Here is a 17884-nt window from a genome sequence, read left to right on the forward strand (position 1 = left end):
ACTAGTTACTGGTTGCCAACCAGAGAATGAACTATTTATCCCGACTCTCTGTTCTCTGTTAGTTAGCCAATCCTCTATCCATACTAATATATTACCCCCAACCCTGTGAACTTTTATCTTGTGCGAGTAACCTTTATTTATTATTTATCTCAGTTCTGGTCATAGGTTGGCGAAACCCTACACCACACTTGTTTAAGGTAATAAATAGAAAATATCTGTCAGATTCATTGGGTCTCCCTGAATTCAGTTCATATTTTATTAGCTTTTATATTCTATCATGGAATATTTTCATGTGTCTTTCGTTAAATATGTGCATCAACAATCAGTTTGTAGAAATATCAGGAAACACTGCCACCTGGTGCATTTTCAGCGTAATACCATATTAAGGAGTGGATTTTTTCCCCGAGAAGTCAGTGGCCAATTGATTGTCTGTCAGACTGCAGTGGGCGATCAGTTTGACTACCTTGAGACATAACTGTATTCCTTAATAATCAGGACCAACCAGCTCACTATGAACTGTGGTTCCTTAACCTAAAATAAAATTAATGCACATCTCCTCCATCTGCACCACATTCATTTCTTATTCATTGATACAACAACAATAATTTGTATTTATATAGCGCCTTTAACATAGTAAAATGTCCCAAGACCCTTCACAGGAGTGTTATAAGACAAAATATTTGATACCGAGCCACTTAAGGAGAAATTAGGGCAGGTGAACAAAAGGCTGATCAAACAAGTAGGTTTTAAGGATCGTCTTAAAGGAGGAAAGAGAGGTAGAGACAGGAAGAGATTTAGGGATGGAATTCCAGAGCCTAGAGCCTAGGCAACAGAAGGCATGACCACCAATGGTTGAGCAATTATAATCAAAGATGATGGGTGAACAGAACTTGATGCAAGTTAGGATAAGGGCAGCCAAGTTTTGGATGACCTCAAGTTTACATTGGGTAGAATGTGGGAGGCCAGCAAGGAGTGCATTGCAATAGTCAAGTCTAGAGGTAACAAAGGCATGAATGAGTGTTTCAGCAGTGGATGAGCTGAGGCAAGGTCGGAGACAGGCGATGTTACGGAGGTGGAAATAGGCAGTCTTAGTTATGCCACGGATATGTGGTTGGAAGCTCATTTCAGGGTCATTTCAGCTCTGGACTTCCCTGCCTAAACCTCTCTGCCTCGCTACCTCTCTTTCCTCCTAAGACGCTCATTAAAACCTACCTCTTTGACCAAGCCTCTGGTCGTCTGCCCTAATTTCTCCTTATGTAAATTGTCAGACCACTTATCCAACATCCAGTTCTGAAATGGAATTCCAGAGCTGAAATGACCTTGAAATGAGCTTCCGACCACATTATCAGCAGCATAACTAAGACCGCCTATTTCCACCTCCGTAACATTGCCCATCTCCGCCCCTGCCTCAGCTCATCTGCTGCTGAAACCCTCATCCATGCCTTTGTTACCGCTAGACTTGATAGGAGATCAGCTTGCCTTAACCTTAGCTAAAATAAGAACGCATCTAATGTTTGAATTTTGCATTAACAGCACAAAAATGTTTAATTCCTTTGAAGTTTATATTTTTGATTTAGCTTCCTTTACTTACATTACAACAGTGACTACACTTCAAAAAGTACAGCATTGGCTGTAAAGCGCTTTGGGACATCCGGTGGTCGCGAAAGACGCTATATAAATGCAAGGCTTTTTCTTTTTTCCATTGAACACGATGTAATTATTAAGTAAGCGTTTTGTACCAGCTTTTGGGGGCAGTAATAGAATCAGACATGCTCCAGACCTTGATATATTGAGTGACAGAAAAATAACACCCAGAACTTTGGCGAATTGAAAACTAAGATAGGAAACAGGGAGCCAGGCTGCAAAAAGAGAATGATTATTTTGTGACCGATTTGTGCAGTTATTGTGGGCTCCCTGGGTCTTGGCGCTTGCCAACCTGCACCTAATCTCTCTAGATTTATCTAAATGTGTGTGACCCGACAGAGAGCATTTTGGCCAAACATAACCTATACTGAGGTGGATTTTTCAGTGGTTTGGTTTAAGAAACTTAAGAGAGGTTTTGTGAGTGTGAGATGCCTAACTGACCAAAACAAAACATGTAAGAACTAATCAAAATGCTTTGTAATAAATATTTAAAGCATCGTTATACTACAGGTTTAGGACTGAAGCTCGATGTGCACTGACAGGCTGGAGTTAGGCCATGAGTCACATTGACAGTCAAAACAGGGTCTGCGCTTGCGTGCTTACATATGGAGCTCTGCTTACCCAGAATCTCAACCCTGGTTACATTTTAAACTTAGCAGAGAGCTGAGCCAGTGGTCTCTTCAGCTTTTTGCAAATATTATAATGATTAAAAATGAGGTTTAAGCAGCTTTTTAAAGTTAGCGTCACATCACTTGCAGTTGCTGTGTGAGATTGACCCAGAATTTGCTGGTGATGTGCCCCGTTAGTTAGAACTTTCCCCTCACCCTTCAGCTGGACAAAACTTTGCGGCGCAAATAGTTGGAATTGCGAGCTGATAACGGGGCATCTGGGACTTGGTGAATGACGGGACTAATGATCTAACTCCTTACCAATGGGATTTAGGGATTGAGAAAGAAACAGGAGTGACACAGAAGGAAATAGGGAGAATTAGAGTCAAATTAGGTACAGAAAGAGGAATAAAGGGGGAGAGATTGCCTTTCTGGGCGATGCTAACAGGGCGGAAGACACTTTTCGCCCGGGTGAGGGGGAGGGGGTGCTACCGGCTCCCGGGAAATTGCCCAGGGGTATGCGGAGACGATGCCATGGCACCCCGCATGTAGCGCCCCGGGCCGTCGCACAACCGGTGAAGATGTCATCACGTCGTACACCAACCCGATTACCCCACCGTGGGGAAGTTGCCCTGCGGCCTGCGAGGCTGGCGTGACCAGATGTCAATGCCAGCTTCCCGGGTCACAAAGCTGGCCAACTGCCGCTCGCGGGGCGGAAGTTAAAGGGAAGGTCGCCAGCGCCCCATGCTGCCCTCGTAATTGTTTTGCCGACTCTCGGGTCAGCTCGAGGAACTGCTCCCGAGCATGGTCTGGGCCGCCATCGTGCAGCCTGGCACTCCATTTTGGGTGCCGGGCTGCAGGCCCAATACCACGCTGCCCTGGTGGCCCAGTGGAGGCCATCAGACGCCGTGTAGTGTGCGCAGCGGCCCTCTCCTTTAAACAAAAGGGAAGTGCATTGAAGCGCGTTAGCGCTACGTGAAGCATCCGCGTAGTGCGTCACTACTCACCCCAGTAGCGTCCCGGGACCCGCCCCTAAAGTAAGTGGAGTGCGCGAGATTGCACTCCACTTCCTTTGAGGGGCGGTAAACCCAGTTCAGCGGCGGGGGCGGGACTTCTACACTGGGCGCAGATAGTCCCGCCCCCAGATGGTTACCGCCCCCAATCAGGGCGCAGGGCAATTTCACCCCTCAAAGTTTGGATTAAGAGAGAGAAAAAAGAGACAGAAAGGAAAAGTAAGAAAAAAAGATTACATTTTAAAAACCTCAATTTGCTGGCAAGAGTGAGATGCCACAGTTTTCAATTGTCCCCTTTCTGGGCCGGAGAGGTTGAGTGACACTGCAGAGGCATGAACCTCGATATTAAAAGGGTCCTTGCATCATTAAGTACCAGCCTAACTTTTTGCAGCGCGTTTTATTTTTTTGAACAACGCAAATGCAGCAATTTCTTGAAACTGATGGGAGGGTGATGGTGAGCCCCCGTATTTCTGAGCTGTCTATTAAAGCCCCTTGCTCAAAGAGATTGTGCAGCAGGCTCCAGAGACTTGAGCGGCTGGTCTTCCTGCGGCGTTGTGACGTTTGGGCACTGAAACTCAGCAGTACGCAGTGAAGCTACGTCTGACAGACGCAGTCAAAACAGAAACTGCTGGAAAACGCTCAACAGATCAGGCAGCGACAGCGACGAGAGAAACAAGAGTTAATGTTTCAGGTCGATGTCCTTTCATCAGAACTTTTAAGATTATAAGATGGATCTTTTCAGTTGCGTAAGTCCAGCACTGTATTGTAATAAGTTTAAATGTCACTTAATAAAAGGTAGTGATGAAAGTTTACTAGTCCATCCAAAAACAAAGAAATAAAGCAATCCATTAGGTTGTTTAAATTGCAATTAATTTATTTCAAACTGCATCTTCTAATGATGCTTTTATAATAATTTGCAAGAATAACAGTGAATTAAAAAGTCACATTATTCCCAAACAATTGCTATAATGAAGAATATCCTTTAACTTGCAGTAGTCTTAGCTGTAAAAATAACAAAGCTTTGGTAGAGTAGGAGAGGGCAGGTGTGCACTCATGGACCTCTGCATAATGAATTTGCTGTCTCAGCTACAGCGACAGCAGGAGGCATTGGCTGGAGACTGGATACTTGCCCATGAATAAAGAGGGAAAATCATCGGCTTAATCACCTCTGGTGTATCTCAAATCACTGGTAATGGGCAGCTCTCTATACCTGGGAAGAGTCCAGCTGGCTGCAGGAGAATGTGGTGCCAAGCTGCATGTACTGGTATAGGAGGTAGGCGGAAAAGAGTTACATGAAAATTAAGTAGCAGGAAAGGGAAGTTTGTTTTGCAACCACAACAACTTGCATTTTTATAACGCCTTTAACACAGTAAAACGTTCCAAGGTGCTTCATTATCATCAGTTCCTCAGAATCGAGGAAGACTTGCTTCCACTCCTGAAGTGAGTTCTTTGGTGGCTGAGCAGTCCAATACGAGAGCCACAGAAACTGGATAGCACATTTAGTGAGTTGGTCACACCGCAGGTAAGGGTTAGGACAGATAGTGAATGGGTGACCAAGAGATAAGGCAAGAGCAGGAAGGTAATGCAGGAGTCCCCTGCAGTCATCTCCCTCCAAAACAGATATACCAATTTGGATACTGTTGGGGGAGATGATTTACCAGGGGAAGGCACCAGCAGCCAGGTTCATGGCACCATGGGTGGCTCTGATGCACAGAAGGGCGGGAAAAAGAGTGGGAGAGCTATAGTGATAGGGGACTTTATTGTAAGAGGAATAGACAGGAGTTTCTGCAGCCGCAACCGAGACTCCAGGATGGTATGTTGCCTCTCTGGTGCAAGGGTCAAGGATGTCTCGGAGCGGCTGCAGAGCATTCTGGAGAGGGAGGGTGAACAGTCAGTTATCGTGGTACATGTAGGTACCAACGATATAGGTAAGAAGCGGGAAGAGGTCCTACAAGCTGAATTTAGGGAGCTGGGAGTTAAATTAAAAAGTAGGACCTCAAAGGTAGTAATCTCTGGATTGCTACCAGTGCCACATGCTAATCAGAGTAGAGGGAGCAGGATAGTTAGAATAAATACGTGGCTTGAGCAGTGGTGCAAGAGGGAGGGATTCAAATTCCTGGGACATTGGAACCAGTTCTGGGGGAAGTGGGACCTGTACAAAAGGGATGGTTTGCACTTGGGCAGCACTAGAACTGATGTCCTGGGGGTAACATTTGCTAATGCAGTTCATGAGCTTGGTGGTAGATTTGAGGGCCTGGTCTTTGAACACTCTTTTCCTCAGGCGGCCGAAGGCTGCACTGGCGCACTGGAGGCGATGTTGAATCTCCTCATCAATGTCTGCTCTTGTTGGTAAGAGGCTCCTGAGGTATGGGAAATGGTCCACATTGTCGAGGGCTGCGCTGTGAATCTTGGTGACTGGGGGGCCAGTGCTGTGCAGCGAGGACAGGCTGGTGGAGGACTTTTGTCTTATGGATGTTAAACGTAAGGCCCATGCTTTCACGATTCGGTGAATACACCGACTACATCCTGGAGTTCAGCCTCAGAATGTGTACAGACGCAGGCGTCATCCGCATACTGCGGTTCAACGACAGAGGTTAGGGTGATCTTAGACCAGGCCTGGAGGCGGCATAGTTTAAACAACTTCCCACTGGTTCTGTAGTTTAGTTCCACTCCATCGAGGAGCTTGTTGACTGTGAGGTGGAGCATGGCAGCGAGGAAGATTGAGAAGAGGGTGGAGCGATGACGCAGCCCTGTTTGACCCCGGTCCGGATGTGGATTGGGTCTGTAATGGATCCGTTGGTAAGGATCACGGCCTGCATGTCATCGTGGAGTAGGCGAAGGAGGAGGTTGGTGGAGGTTACACCTTTTTCTGGAAAGGAAAACCAGAGGAAGAATGTCACCTTCATGGAGTTGGCTTCGCCGCCAAAAATGAACTGGTCGACCACCTCAAAGACTCCCCCTGTGGGGTTAACGAACGCCTCATGATTCTTCGTCTTACCCTTTCCCGGAACCAATGCGCCACAGTCATCAGTGCGTACGCCCCTACACTCGATGCAACGGTTGAGGCTAAAGATGTTTTTATTCCAACACTCGAGACATCCCTGTTCCGCATCCCCACGGGCGACAAATTGATCCTCCTAGGTGACTTTAATGCCAGGGTCGGCAAAGACACAGCCCTCTGGGGAGGCGTGATTGACAGAGAGTGGGTAGGGAAAGCCAACTCCAGCTGTACCCTACTCCTGACAAAATGTCTAGAACATGAACTCCTCATCACCAACACCCTGTTCCGCCAGAGGGACAAATACAAGGCATCGTGGCAACACCCTCGCTCCAAACACTGGCACCTGCTCGACTATGTCATCGTCCGAGCCAGGGATCACAAGGATGTGCACATCACCCGCGCCATTACAGGAGCTGACGACTGCTGGACGGACCACCACCTAACCCGATCCATCATCGACATTAACATTGCCCCAGAGCAGAGGGGACAGCAGAAGCAGTGCCGCCAGAAAGTTAATACCGGGGCACTTAAAGACCCAGCTAAGAGAGCCCTATACAGCCAGCGCCTCACAGCCAATCTGGCTTGCCTTGAAGGTGTTAAATCATCATAGGCAGTCCTTTGAAATCGCAGAAGACTGGCTTCCACTCCTAAAGTGAGTTCTTTGGTGGCTGAACAGTCCAACACGAGAGCCACAGACTCTGTCTCAGGTGGGACAGATATTCACAGGGAGAAGGGGGGGTGGCACTGATTTACCACATGCTCCTTCCGCTGCCTGTGCCTGACCTCTTCACGCTTGCAGCGTTGAGATTCGAAGAGCTCAATGCCCTCCCGGATGCACTTTCTCCACCTAGGGAAGCCTTCGGCCAGGGTCTCCCAGGCATCAGTGGCGATGTCGCACTTCATCACGGAGGTTTTGAGGGTGTCCTTGCAAGGTTTCCGCTGCCCACCTTTGACTCGTTTGCCATGAAGGAGCTCTGCATAGAGCAGTTGCTGAGGGAGTTTCATGTCTGGCATGCAGACTAAATGGTCTGCCCAGCGAAGCTGATCAAGTGTGGTTAGTGCTTCAATGCTGGGGATGTTAGCCTAGGCGAGGACACTGCTGTTGGAGTATCTGTCCTGCCAGGGGATTTGCAGGATCTTGCAGAGACATCGTTGGTGATGTATCTCCAGCGACTTGAGGTGTCTTCTGTTAGTCATAGAAACATAGAAACATAGAAAATACGTGCAGGAGTAGGCCATTCGGCCCTTCGAGCCTGCACCGCCATTCAATAAGATCATGGCTGATCATTCACCTCAGTACCACTTTCCTGCTTTTTCGCCATACCCCTTGATCCCTTTTGCCATAAGGGCCATATCTAACTCCCTCTTGAATACATCCAATGAACTGGCATCAACAACTCTCTGCAGCAGGGAATTCCACAGGTTAACAACTCTCTGAGTGAAGAAGTTTCTCCTCATCTCAGTCCTAAACGGCCTGTCACTTATCCTAAGACTGTGTCCCCTGGTTCTGAACTCACCCAACATCGGGAACATTCTTCTTGCATCTAGCTTGTCCAGTCCAGTCAGAATCTTATATGTTTCTATGACATCCCCTCTCATCCTTCTAAACTCCAGTGAATAAAGGCCCAGTTGATCCAGTCTCTCCTCATATGTCAGTCCAGCCATCCCTGGAAACAGTCTGGTGAACTTTCGCTGCACTCCCTCAATAGCAAGAACGTCCTTCCTCAGATTAGGAGACCAAAACTGAACACAATATTCCAGGTGAGGCCTCACCAAGAACCTGTACAACTGCAGTAAGACCTCCCTGCTCCTATACTCAAATCCCCTTGCTATGAAGGCCAACATACCATTTGCCTTCTTTACTGCCTGCTGTACCTGCATGCCAACTTTCAATGATTGATGAACCATGACACCCAGGTCTCGTTGCACCTCCCCTTTTCCTAATCTGCCGCCATTCAGATAATATTCTACCTTCGTGTTTTTGCCCCCAAAGTGGATAACCTCACATTTATCCACATTATACCGCATCTGCCATGTATTTGCCCACTCGCCTAACCTGTCCAAGTCACCCTGCAGCCTTTTAGTGTCCTCCTCACAGCTCACACCACTACCAAGTTTAGTGTCATCTGCAAACTTGGAGATATTACACTCAATTCCATCTTCTAAATCATTAGTATATATTGTAAAGAGCTGGGGTCCCAGCACTGAGCCCTGCTGCACTCCACTAGTCACTGCCTGCCATTCTGAAAAGGATCCGTTAATCCTGACTCTCTGCTTCCTGTCTGCCAACCAGTTCTCTATCCACGTCAGTATATTACCCCCAATACCATGTGCTTTGATTTTGCACACCAATCTCTTGTGTGGGACCTGGTCAAAAGCCTTTTGAAAGTCCAAATACACCACATCCACTGGTTCTCCCTTGTCCACTCTACTAGTTACATCCTCAAAAAATTCCAGAAGATTTGTCAAACATGATTTCCCTTTCATAAATCCATGCTGACATGGACCAATCTTGTCACTGCTCTCCAAATGCGTTGTTATTTCATCCTTAATGATTGATTCCAACATTTTCCCCACCACCGATGTCAAGCTAACCGGTCTATAATTACCCGTTTTCTCTCTCCCTCCTTTTTTAAAAAGTGTTGTTACATTAGCAACCCTCCTTTCCATAGGAACTGATCCAGAGTCGATAGACTGTTGGAAAATTATCACCAATGCATCCGCTATTTCTAGGGCCACTTCCTTAAGTACTCTGGGTATTAGACTATCAGGCCCTGGGGATTTATCAGCCTTCAATCCCATCAATTTCCCTAACACAGTTTCCCGCATAATAAGGATATCCATGCCTCTGATCCATACAGGAGGCCGGGTATTACTACAGCCCTGTAGACCATGAGCTTGGCGGTAGGTTTTAGAGCCTGTCTTCGGGCATTCTTTTCCTCAGGCAACCGAAGGCTGCACTGGCGCACTGGAGGCGATGTTGAATCTCCACATCAATGTCTGCCTTTGTTGACAGGAGGCCTCCGAGGTATGGGAAATGGTCCACGTTGTCGAGGGCCGCGCCATGAATCTTGATGACTGGGGAGCAGTGCTGTGCGGCGAGGACAGGCTGGTGGAGGACCTTTGTCTTACAGATGTTAAGTGTAAGGCCCATGCTTTCATATGCCTCGATGAATACATCGACTATATCCTAACGTTCAGCCTCAGAATGTGCGCAGACGCAGGCGTCGTCCGCATACTGCAGTTCAACAACAGAGGTTTGGGTGGTCTTGGACCTGGTCTGGAGATGGCATAGGTTAAACAGCTTCTCCTGTAGTTTAGTTCCATCCCAGCGAGGAGCTTGTTGACAGTGAGATGAAGGTGCTTCAGTGGAGTGTTATAAAACAAAATTTGACACAGAGTTAGATAAAGAGATATTAGGACAAGTGACCAAAAACTTGGTCAAAGAGATAGGTTTTAAGCAGCATCTTAAAGGAAAAAAGAGAGGTGGAGAAGTTTAGAAAGGGAATTCCAGAGCTTAGGGCCTTGGCAGCTGAAAACACGGTTGCCAATGGTGGAGCGATTAAAAGCGGGAATGCTCAAGGGGGCGGAATTGGAGAGGTGCAGATATCTCGGAGGGTTGTAGGGCTGTAGGAGTTTACAGAGATAGGGAGGGGCAATGTCATGGAGGGATTTGAAAACAAGGATGAGAATTTTAAAGGCGTTGCTTAACCAGGAGCCAATGTAGGTCAGCGAGCGCAATGGTAATGGGTGAGCGGGACTTGGTACGAGTTAGAATACGGGTAGCAGAGTTTTGGATGACCTTAGTTTTATGGAGGTTGGAAGATGGGAGTCCGGCCAGGGCGCATTGTAGTAGTCAAGTCTAGAGTTAACAATGGCATGGACGAGGGTTTCAGCAGCAGATGAGCTGAAGCAGGGGCGAAGTTGGGTGCTGACATAGAAAAGGAAGTAGCGGTCTTAGTGATGGAGCGGATATGTGGTCGGAAGCTCATCTCAGGGTCAAATGGTTGTGAACAACCTCAGAGAGTTACCAGGGAGAGGGATAGATTTGGTGGCTAGGGAACGGAGTTTATGGTGGGGACCAAAAACAATGGCTTTGGTCTTCGCAGTATTTAATTGAAGGAAATCTCTGTTCATCCAGTACTGGATGTCGGACAAGCAATCAGAACATTTAGAGACAGTGGAGGGGTCGAGGGAGGTGGTAGTCAGGTAGAGCTGGGTGTCGTCAGCGTACATGTGGAGCCCGATGCTGTGTTTTCTGATGATGTCACCGAGGAGCAGCTTGTAGGCGAGCAATAGGAGGGGGCCAAGATCATTGGGAGACACCAGAGGTAACGATGCAGGGATGGGAAGAGAAGCCATTGCAAGTGATTCTCTGGCTACGATTGGATAGATAAGAATGGAACCAGGCGAGTCCATTCCCACCCAGGGGGACGACAGAGGAGAGGTGTTGGAGGAGAATGGTATCGTCACCCATGTCACAGGTTGAGAAAGACAATCCATAACAACATTAATCTTATTAAAAAAGGAGTCCCAGTATCACTGATCAATTCAGAAACACAGCAGACTGATTGTTTAAGGATTTTAGTAATTTCCTTTGCTGGCTGAAGATGTTGAATTGCTGCCTATTGTTCATGAGTAGCTTGACCTGAGCTTGATTGTATTCTTGTGTAGTAATTGGTGAGGGAGTGATAACTAGTATGAGAGAGGTGTAGGTACCGAGGATGTAAAGATGTTTGCAACATTGCATAGCACAGTATGCAGATCTATAGGTCCCATGGGATTAAGCAATCGGCCCTGTTTTAACATGGGTGATAAATCTGAAGGGATGGCTCTAATGAGTCTAATCATTGTTATCCCATGCCTGCTCTCCATTACCACTGATATCTAGCCCTCATTCATTATCACTACCATTAGCCAGTGACTTCTGAAATATCAGTTATCTGGTGCTGCAAAATTCATCTCAAATCTTTTATTAGAAAGCAATAATAAGAGCTAGATCAAATTGATATAAAATTCTGAGAAAAAATTGATTTTAAAAATTATCAGAACGGTTGATTTTCAAAGATATTAATTAGAGCATGATTACATAGAGCATGTCATGAATTGTCCCCAGATGCATAAAACTAAGTTGCAACAATAAATTACATTACTGCAGTGGCAACTGTAATATATCCTTACGACATCACTAATAAACACACTACACAAGATGGCTCTTAACATAAAAATTGTCTCCTTTATTATTTACATCAGTCGTTGCAGTATATCAGTAGTCCACTAGGTGGAGCAGTAGTCCATTAGGGGGAGCTCTATTACACTTCTCCCTCCTTAATGAAGAAGTAATCATAACAAAATAATCATTATACGTAACTTGCATGGATATATACACAACAAAAGATATGGGTCTGGAAATTCCCCAATCTTGTGCCTGTTTTTTCGGTGATATTTTGCCATTTTAGGCAAAAAACGTTGAACCGGGAAATTCAGAGAAGCCTTGCACCAACGTTTTTTTAGTACCGCTGGGGAGCAGACCGCCGGCTCGAAATAGCATTTTTGCCAAAAATTTGGCTCGCAGCATAATCGTAGATAGGATGGAAAAAACGGTGGGGAAAAACCTGCGTTGCAGCCCTAGGATTAGCAGTAGATATGAAGACCTGTAAAAAAGGTAACTTAAAGTTTTTATTTTTTAATTCTTTTGCAGCGATTCAATAGTTAAGTGTCTTGTGAATATTTTGTGATTTTTTTATTTTTTATTTTTTGCAATTTTTGGGAGGAAGTTGTAGAGAGTCTAAAAGTAGATCAAGTGTTGTCCCCTTCCCTAGGCCCAACTCGCAGCAGTATCAACCTTGGAACAAAGTTGCAGAAAATTTGAGGTTTGTGCCACGAATCCTCGTGCAATGCTGATTTTTACCGCTGGGCGCATTGTCCCCCAAATATTAGGCCTCACATCGGTAGCAGAGCCATAGCGGTATTTTTGGCGGAAAAATACTGCTATGACCAAAAATGGAATTTCTAGCCCATGGAGTTATTTTTCCATATTTACAAATCAAACTTAACCACTGGTTTTCTCTTTGAAAGAGGATACCTTCGCTCTCGACCAGAACTTTCCAAACTTGGTGTTGAACTTAGACTCATTCTAGGCTGAGCCTGAGGAGAATTTTTCCGCAATGGCAACCCTTGATCTACTTTTAGACTCTCTACAACTTCAGACTGTTTGTCTGCCTGACTCGGACTCAGACTTAAATTCTGACTTTCTCTTGGACTTGTTTCTAGTATATCTGACGCAGGATTTGCTACTGGTACTCTATTTGTAACAAGACTATCTGACTCATCAGAAATAATTGAATCATTCCAACTTTCAACTTCTTCTACATCTGTAGGTAAAATATGATCAATGTGAACAAACCTAACCTTTCCATGATCAAACATCTTGAGCAAATATGTGCAAGGGCCACATATCTTCACTACTCTTCCTGGAAACCACTTCAACCATTTATGGTGATGGTTCTTCACTCTAACCTTCTGATTCAATTTCACATTTCTCTCTCTTACTTCTACCTATATCATAATTATCTTTCTATCTTAATTGTTTTTCTTCTACTGACTGTGCCAAGTTCGGCTTTAACAACGCAAACCTGGTTCCTGGCTGTCGTTTGAGAAGCAACCCTGTTGGTGTTCTACCAGTAGTTATATGAGGAGTATTACAATAAATAATTAGAAAATTTAATAGTTTGTGGTCCAGCGCTCCTGAGTTGAGGCCAGGATCAGATCAGCCATGATCTTATTGAATGGTAGAGCAGGATCGAGGGGCCATTTTTTATAAGAACATAAGAACATAAGAAATAGGTACAGGAGTAGGCCATATGGCCCCTCGAACCTGCTCCGCCATTCAATAAGATCATAGCTGAACTGATCATGGACTCAGCTCCACTTCCCTGCCTGCTCCCCATAGCCCCGTATCCCCTTATCGTTTAAGAAACTGTCTATTTCTGTCTTAAATTTATTCAATGTCCCAACTTCCACAACTCTTTGAGGCAGCGAACTCCACAGATTTACAACCCTCTGAGAGAAGAAATTTTTCCTCATCTCTGTTTTAAATAGGCGGTCTCTTATTCCAAGATCATGCCCTCTAGTTCTAGTCTCCCCCATCAGTGGAAACATCCTCTCTGCATCCACCTTGTCAAGTCCCCTCATAATCTTATACATTTCGATAAGATCACATCTCACTCTTCTGAATTCCAATGAGTAGAGGCCCAACCTACTCAACCTTTCCTCATAAGTCTACCGCCTCATCCCCGGAATCAACCTAGTGAACCTTCTCTGAACTGCCTCCAAAGCAAGTATATCCTTTTCTTAAATATGGAAACCAAAACTGCATGCAGTATTCCAGGCGTGGCCTCACCAATACCTTATACAGCTGTAGTAAGATTTCCCTGCTTTTATACTCCATCCCCTTTGCAATAAAGGCCAAGATACCATTGGCCTTCCTGATCACTTGCTGTACCTGCATACTATCCTTTTGTGTTTCATACACAAGTACCCCCAGATTCCACTGTACTGCGGCACTTTGCAATCTTTCTCCACTTAAATAATAACTTGCTCTTTGATTTTTTTCTGCCAAAATGCATGACCTCACACTTTCCAACATTACACTCAATCTGCCAAATCTTTGCCCACTCACAGCCTGTCTATGTCCTTTTGCAGATTTTTTGTGTCCTCCTCACACATTGCTTTTCCTCCCATCTTTGTATAGTCAGCAAACTTGGCTACATTGCACTCAATCCCTTCTTCCAAGTCATTAATATAGATTGTAAATAGTTGGGGTCCCAGCACTGATCCCTGCGGCACCCCACTAGTTACTGGTTGCCAACCAGAGAATGAACCATTTATCCTGACTCTCTGTTTTCTGTTAGTTAGCCAATCCTCTATCCATGCTAATATATTACCTCCAACCCCGTGAACTTTTATCTTGTGCAGTAACCTTTTATGTGGCACCTTATCGAATGCCTTCTGGAAGTCCAAATACACCACATCCATTGGTTCCCCTTTATCCACCCTGTTCATTGCATCCTCAAAGAATTCCAGAAAATTTGTCAAACATAACTTCCCCTTCATAAATCCATGCTGACTCTGACCAAATTTTGCTTTTCCAAATGTCCTGCTACTGCTTCTTTAATAATGGACTCCAACATTTTCCCAATCACAGATGTTAGGCTAACTGGTCTATAGTTTCCTGCTTTTTGTCTGCCTCCTTTTTAAATAGGGGTTTACATTTGCAGTTTTCCAATCTGCTGGGACCTCCCCAGAATCCAGGGAATTTTGGTAAATTACAGCCAATGCATCCACAATTCCTGCCGCTACTTCTCTTAAGTCCCTAGGATACAAGCCATCAGGTCCAGGGGATTTATCTGCCTTTAGTCCCATTATCTTACTGAGTACCACCTCCTTAGTGATTATGTTCTTATGACAACTGCCATTTCTATGGATTTGGATCCAACATTTGCTTGATGAGGGCAAGTTTTACGATTTGTACTGTGCATTCTGCTGCACCATTTGAAGCAGGGTGGTATAGTGAAACTTCGGTATGTTTCACACCATTTCAGCTCATGAACTGTGAAAATTCTGCTGAACAATATTGCGGACCATTATCAGACACAATTTCTTCTGGGAGGTCATATGAAGAAAACAATCTTCGCAAATTGTCTAGTGTTTTATTGTTGTTATTTTCTGCATTGGAAACTCCTCTACTGACTTCAAATGACTATCAATCATAATGAACAATTGTTGTCCTTCTAGCTCAGCAAAATCTAGTTCTGGAAATGGCTTCTTGATGGTAAATCAGTGTCAGAGCAGTGGGAGGCATTCAAGCAGGAGATCCTGAGGGTACAGAGCCTTTAAAATATGTTCTTTTAAAGAATAACTGTGGGCCTAACAAATCTAGAGCTCTGGATGTCAAGGGACATACAGGGTAAGTTTAAAAAAAAAGGGGAAGCTTATGACAGATACCGAGAACTGTAGAGGTGTATAAGAAGTGTAGGGTTGCAATTAAAAAAGATATCAGGAAAGCAAAGAGAGAGCATGAAAGAATGTTAGCAAGTAAAATCAGGGAAAACCCAAAAATGTTTTATAAATATATTAAGCGCAAGGGGTTAACTAGAGAAAGATTGGGGCCTATTCGAGACCATAAAGGAAATCTGTGTGTGCAGGCAGAAGATGTAGGTATGATTCTTAATGAATGCTTGGCATCTGTTTTTACAAAAGAGAGGGGCGATGCAAACTTTGCAATGAGGGAGAAGGGGTGTGAAATATTAGATGAGATAAATATAGTGAGAGAGGAAGTATTAAGGGGCTTAGCAGCTTTGAAAGTAGATAAATCCCCAGCCCGGATAAAATGTATCCCAGGCTGTTAAGAGAAGCAAAAGAGGAAATAGCAGAGCCTCTGACCATCATGTTCCAGTCCCCTCTGGCTATAGGCGTGGTGCTAGAGGACTGGAGGACTGCTCATGTTGTATCTTTGTTTAAAAAGGGAGAAAGGGATACACTGAGTAATTACAGACCAGTCAGCTTAACCTCAGTGGTGGGAAAATTATTGGAAACAATCTTGAGGGAGAGGATAAATCTTCATTTGGAAAGACATGGATTAATCAAGGACAGTCAGCATGGATTTGTTAAGGGGTCGTGTCTGACTAACTTGATTGCATTTTTTGAGGAGGTAACCAGGAGGGTTGATGAGGGCAAAAGTGGCAAATTGGATCCAAAATTGGCTCAGAGAGAGGAAGCAAATGGTAATGGTTGATGGGAGTTTTTGTGATTGGGAGGCTGTATCCAGTGGGGTTCTGCAGGGCTCAGTGCTGGGTCCCTTGTTTTTTGTGGCAATTTGTATCAATGACTTGGACTTGAATGTTGGGGGATATGATTAAGAAGTTTGCAGATAACACTAAATTATGTTGTGTGGTTGATAATGAAGAAGAAAGCTGCGGACTGCAGGAAGATATCAATGTACTGGTCAGGTGGGCAGAACAGTGACAAATGGAATTCAATCAGGAGAAGTGTGAGGTAATGCATTTGTGGAGGTCTAACAAGGCAAGGGAATACACATTAACTAGTGTGACATTGAAAAGTGTAGAGGAACAAAGGGACCTTGGAGTGCAGGTCCACAAATCCCTGAAGGTAGCAGACCAGGTCGATAAGTTGGTTAAGAAGGCATATGGAATATTTGCCTTTATTAGTCGAGACATGGAATACAAGAGCAAGGACGTTATGCTTGAACTGTATAAAACACTGGTTAGGCCGCAGCTGGAGTACTGTGTGCAGTTCTGGTCACCACATTACAGGAAAGATGTGATTGCACTGGAACGGGTGCAGAGGAGATTTACAAGAATGTTGCCTGGACTGGAGAATTTTGGCTATGAGGAAAGATTGGAGATGCTGGGTCTGTTTTTCTTTGGAACAGAGAAGGCTAAGGGGAGACCTGATTGAGGTGTATAAAATTATGAGGGACCTGGATAAGTGGATAGGAAGGACCTGTTTCCCTTGGCAGAGGGGTCAACAACCAGGCGGCATAGATTTAAAGTAACTGGGGGAGGTATAGAGGAGATATGCGGGGAAATGTATTTACCCAGAGGGTGGTGGTTGTCTGGAACTCACTGCCTGAAAGGGTGGTAGAGGCAGAAAGCCCCACCCCGCAGTTAAAAAAAATGCTTGGATGTGCACTTAAAGTGCTGTACCCTACAGGGCTATGGACCAAAAACTGGAAAGTGGGATTAGGCTGGATAGCTCTTGGTTGGCCGGCAGGGACACAATGAGCTGAAATGGCCTCCTTCTGTGCTATAAATTTCTATGATTCTATGATTCTAAATCTACATGTAAACTTTGCCGCACCCTGGGAGGCTATTTCCATGGCTCCAGTGGTACTGATGGTGGTTTCTCGCTTACCGATTGACATGTTGTACACTGACTGACTATGTACTCTATGTGCTAGACTTTCCATTGAGATCTATATTGCCCAAAAATTGGTGATATTTCTGGCATTAGTGAAAATATTATTTTTTGGAATTGCAAATCTGGCCACCATAAATAACTGCGTGCATAACTCTTGGTCAAGCACATTCCCAGGTGCTGGTCATCTAATAATTTGAACCTTGACTTATTTGGGATAACTACTTTTGCACCCCACAATATACAATCTTTATCCACCGATAAGTCATTCCTACGAACGATGTATGGTTGAATATCTTCCACTGTTACCTGGTTTGGACAGCTTTGAGCAATCCAAGCACCAATAGCATGACTTCAATTCATTGTTACTTTAGCCAGTGGCTGAGGCTTTGGGGCCCAACTGCCTTTTACTTTTAACCTGCTCAGTCCTGAAAATTTCCAAAATGACAGTGAATGGATAGCTTTTTTAAAGCTACAATGTAGTCACTGATACCCTCATCAGTTAATTGATCTCATATTCCAAAACAATAACTTTCAGCTATTTCTGGGGGTGCAGGACTGTAGTGTTGTAGAATCTTTGTCAGTGGCGTGTCCTTTGGCTTGACGGGAACAAGCACATTTTTCAGGGTTTCATGCACCTCGGGGCCTGCTTCAGTCAAGAAAATAGCCCATTTCCTTTC

Source organism: Pristiophorus japonicus, chromosome 10 (assembly GCF_044704955.1).
Source record: "Pristiophorus japonicus isolate sPriJap1 chromosome 10, sPriJap1.hap1, whole genome shotgun sequence".
Taxonomy (NCBI): Eukaryota; Metazoa; Chordata; class Chondrichthyes; family Pristiophoridae; genus Pristiophorus; species Pristiophorus japonicus.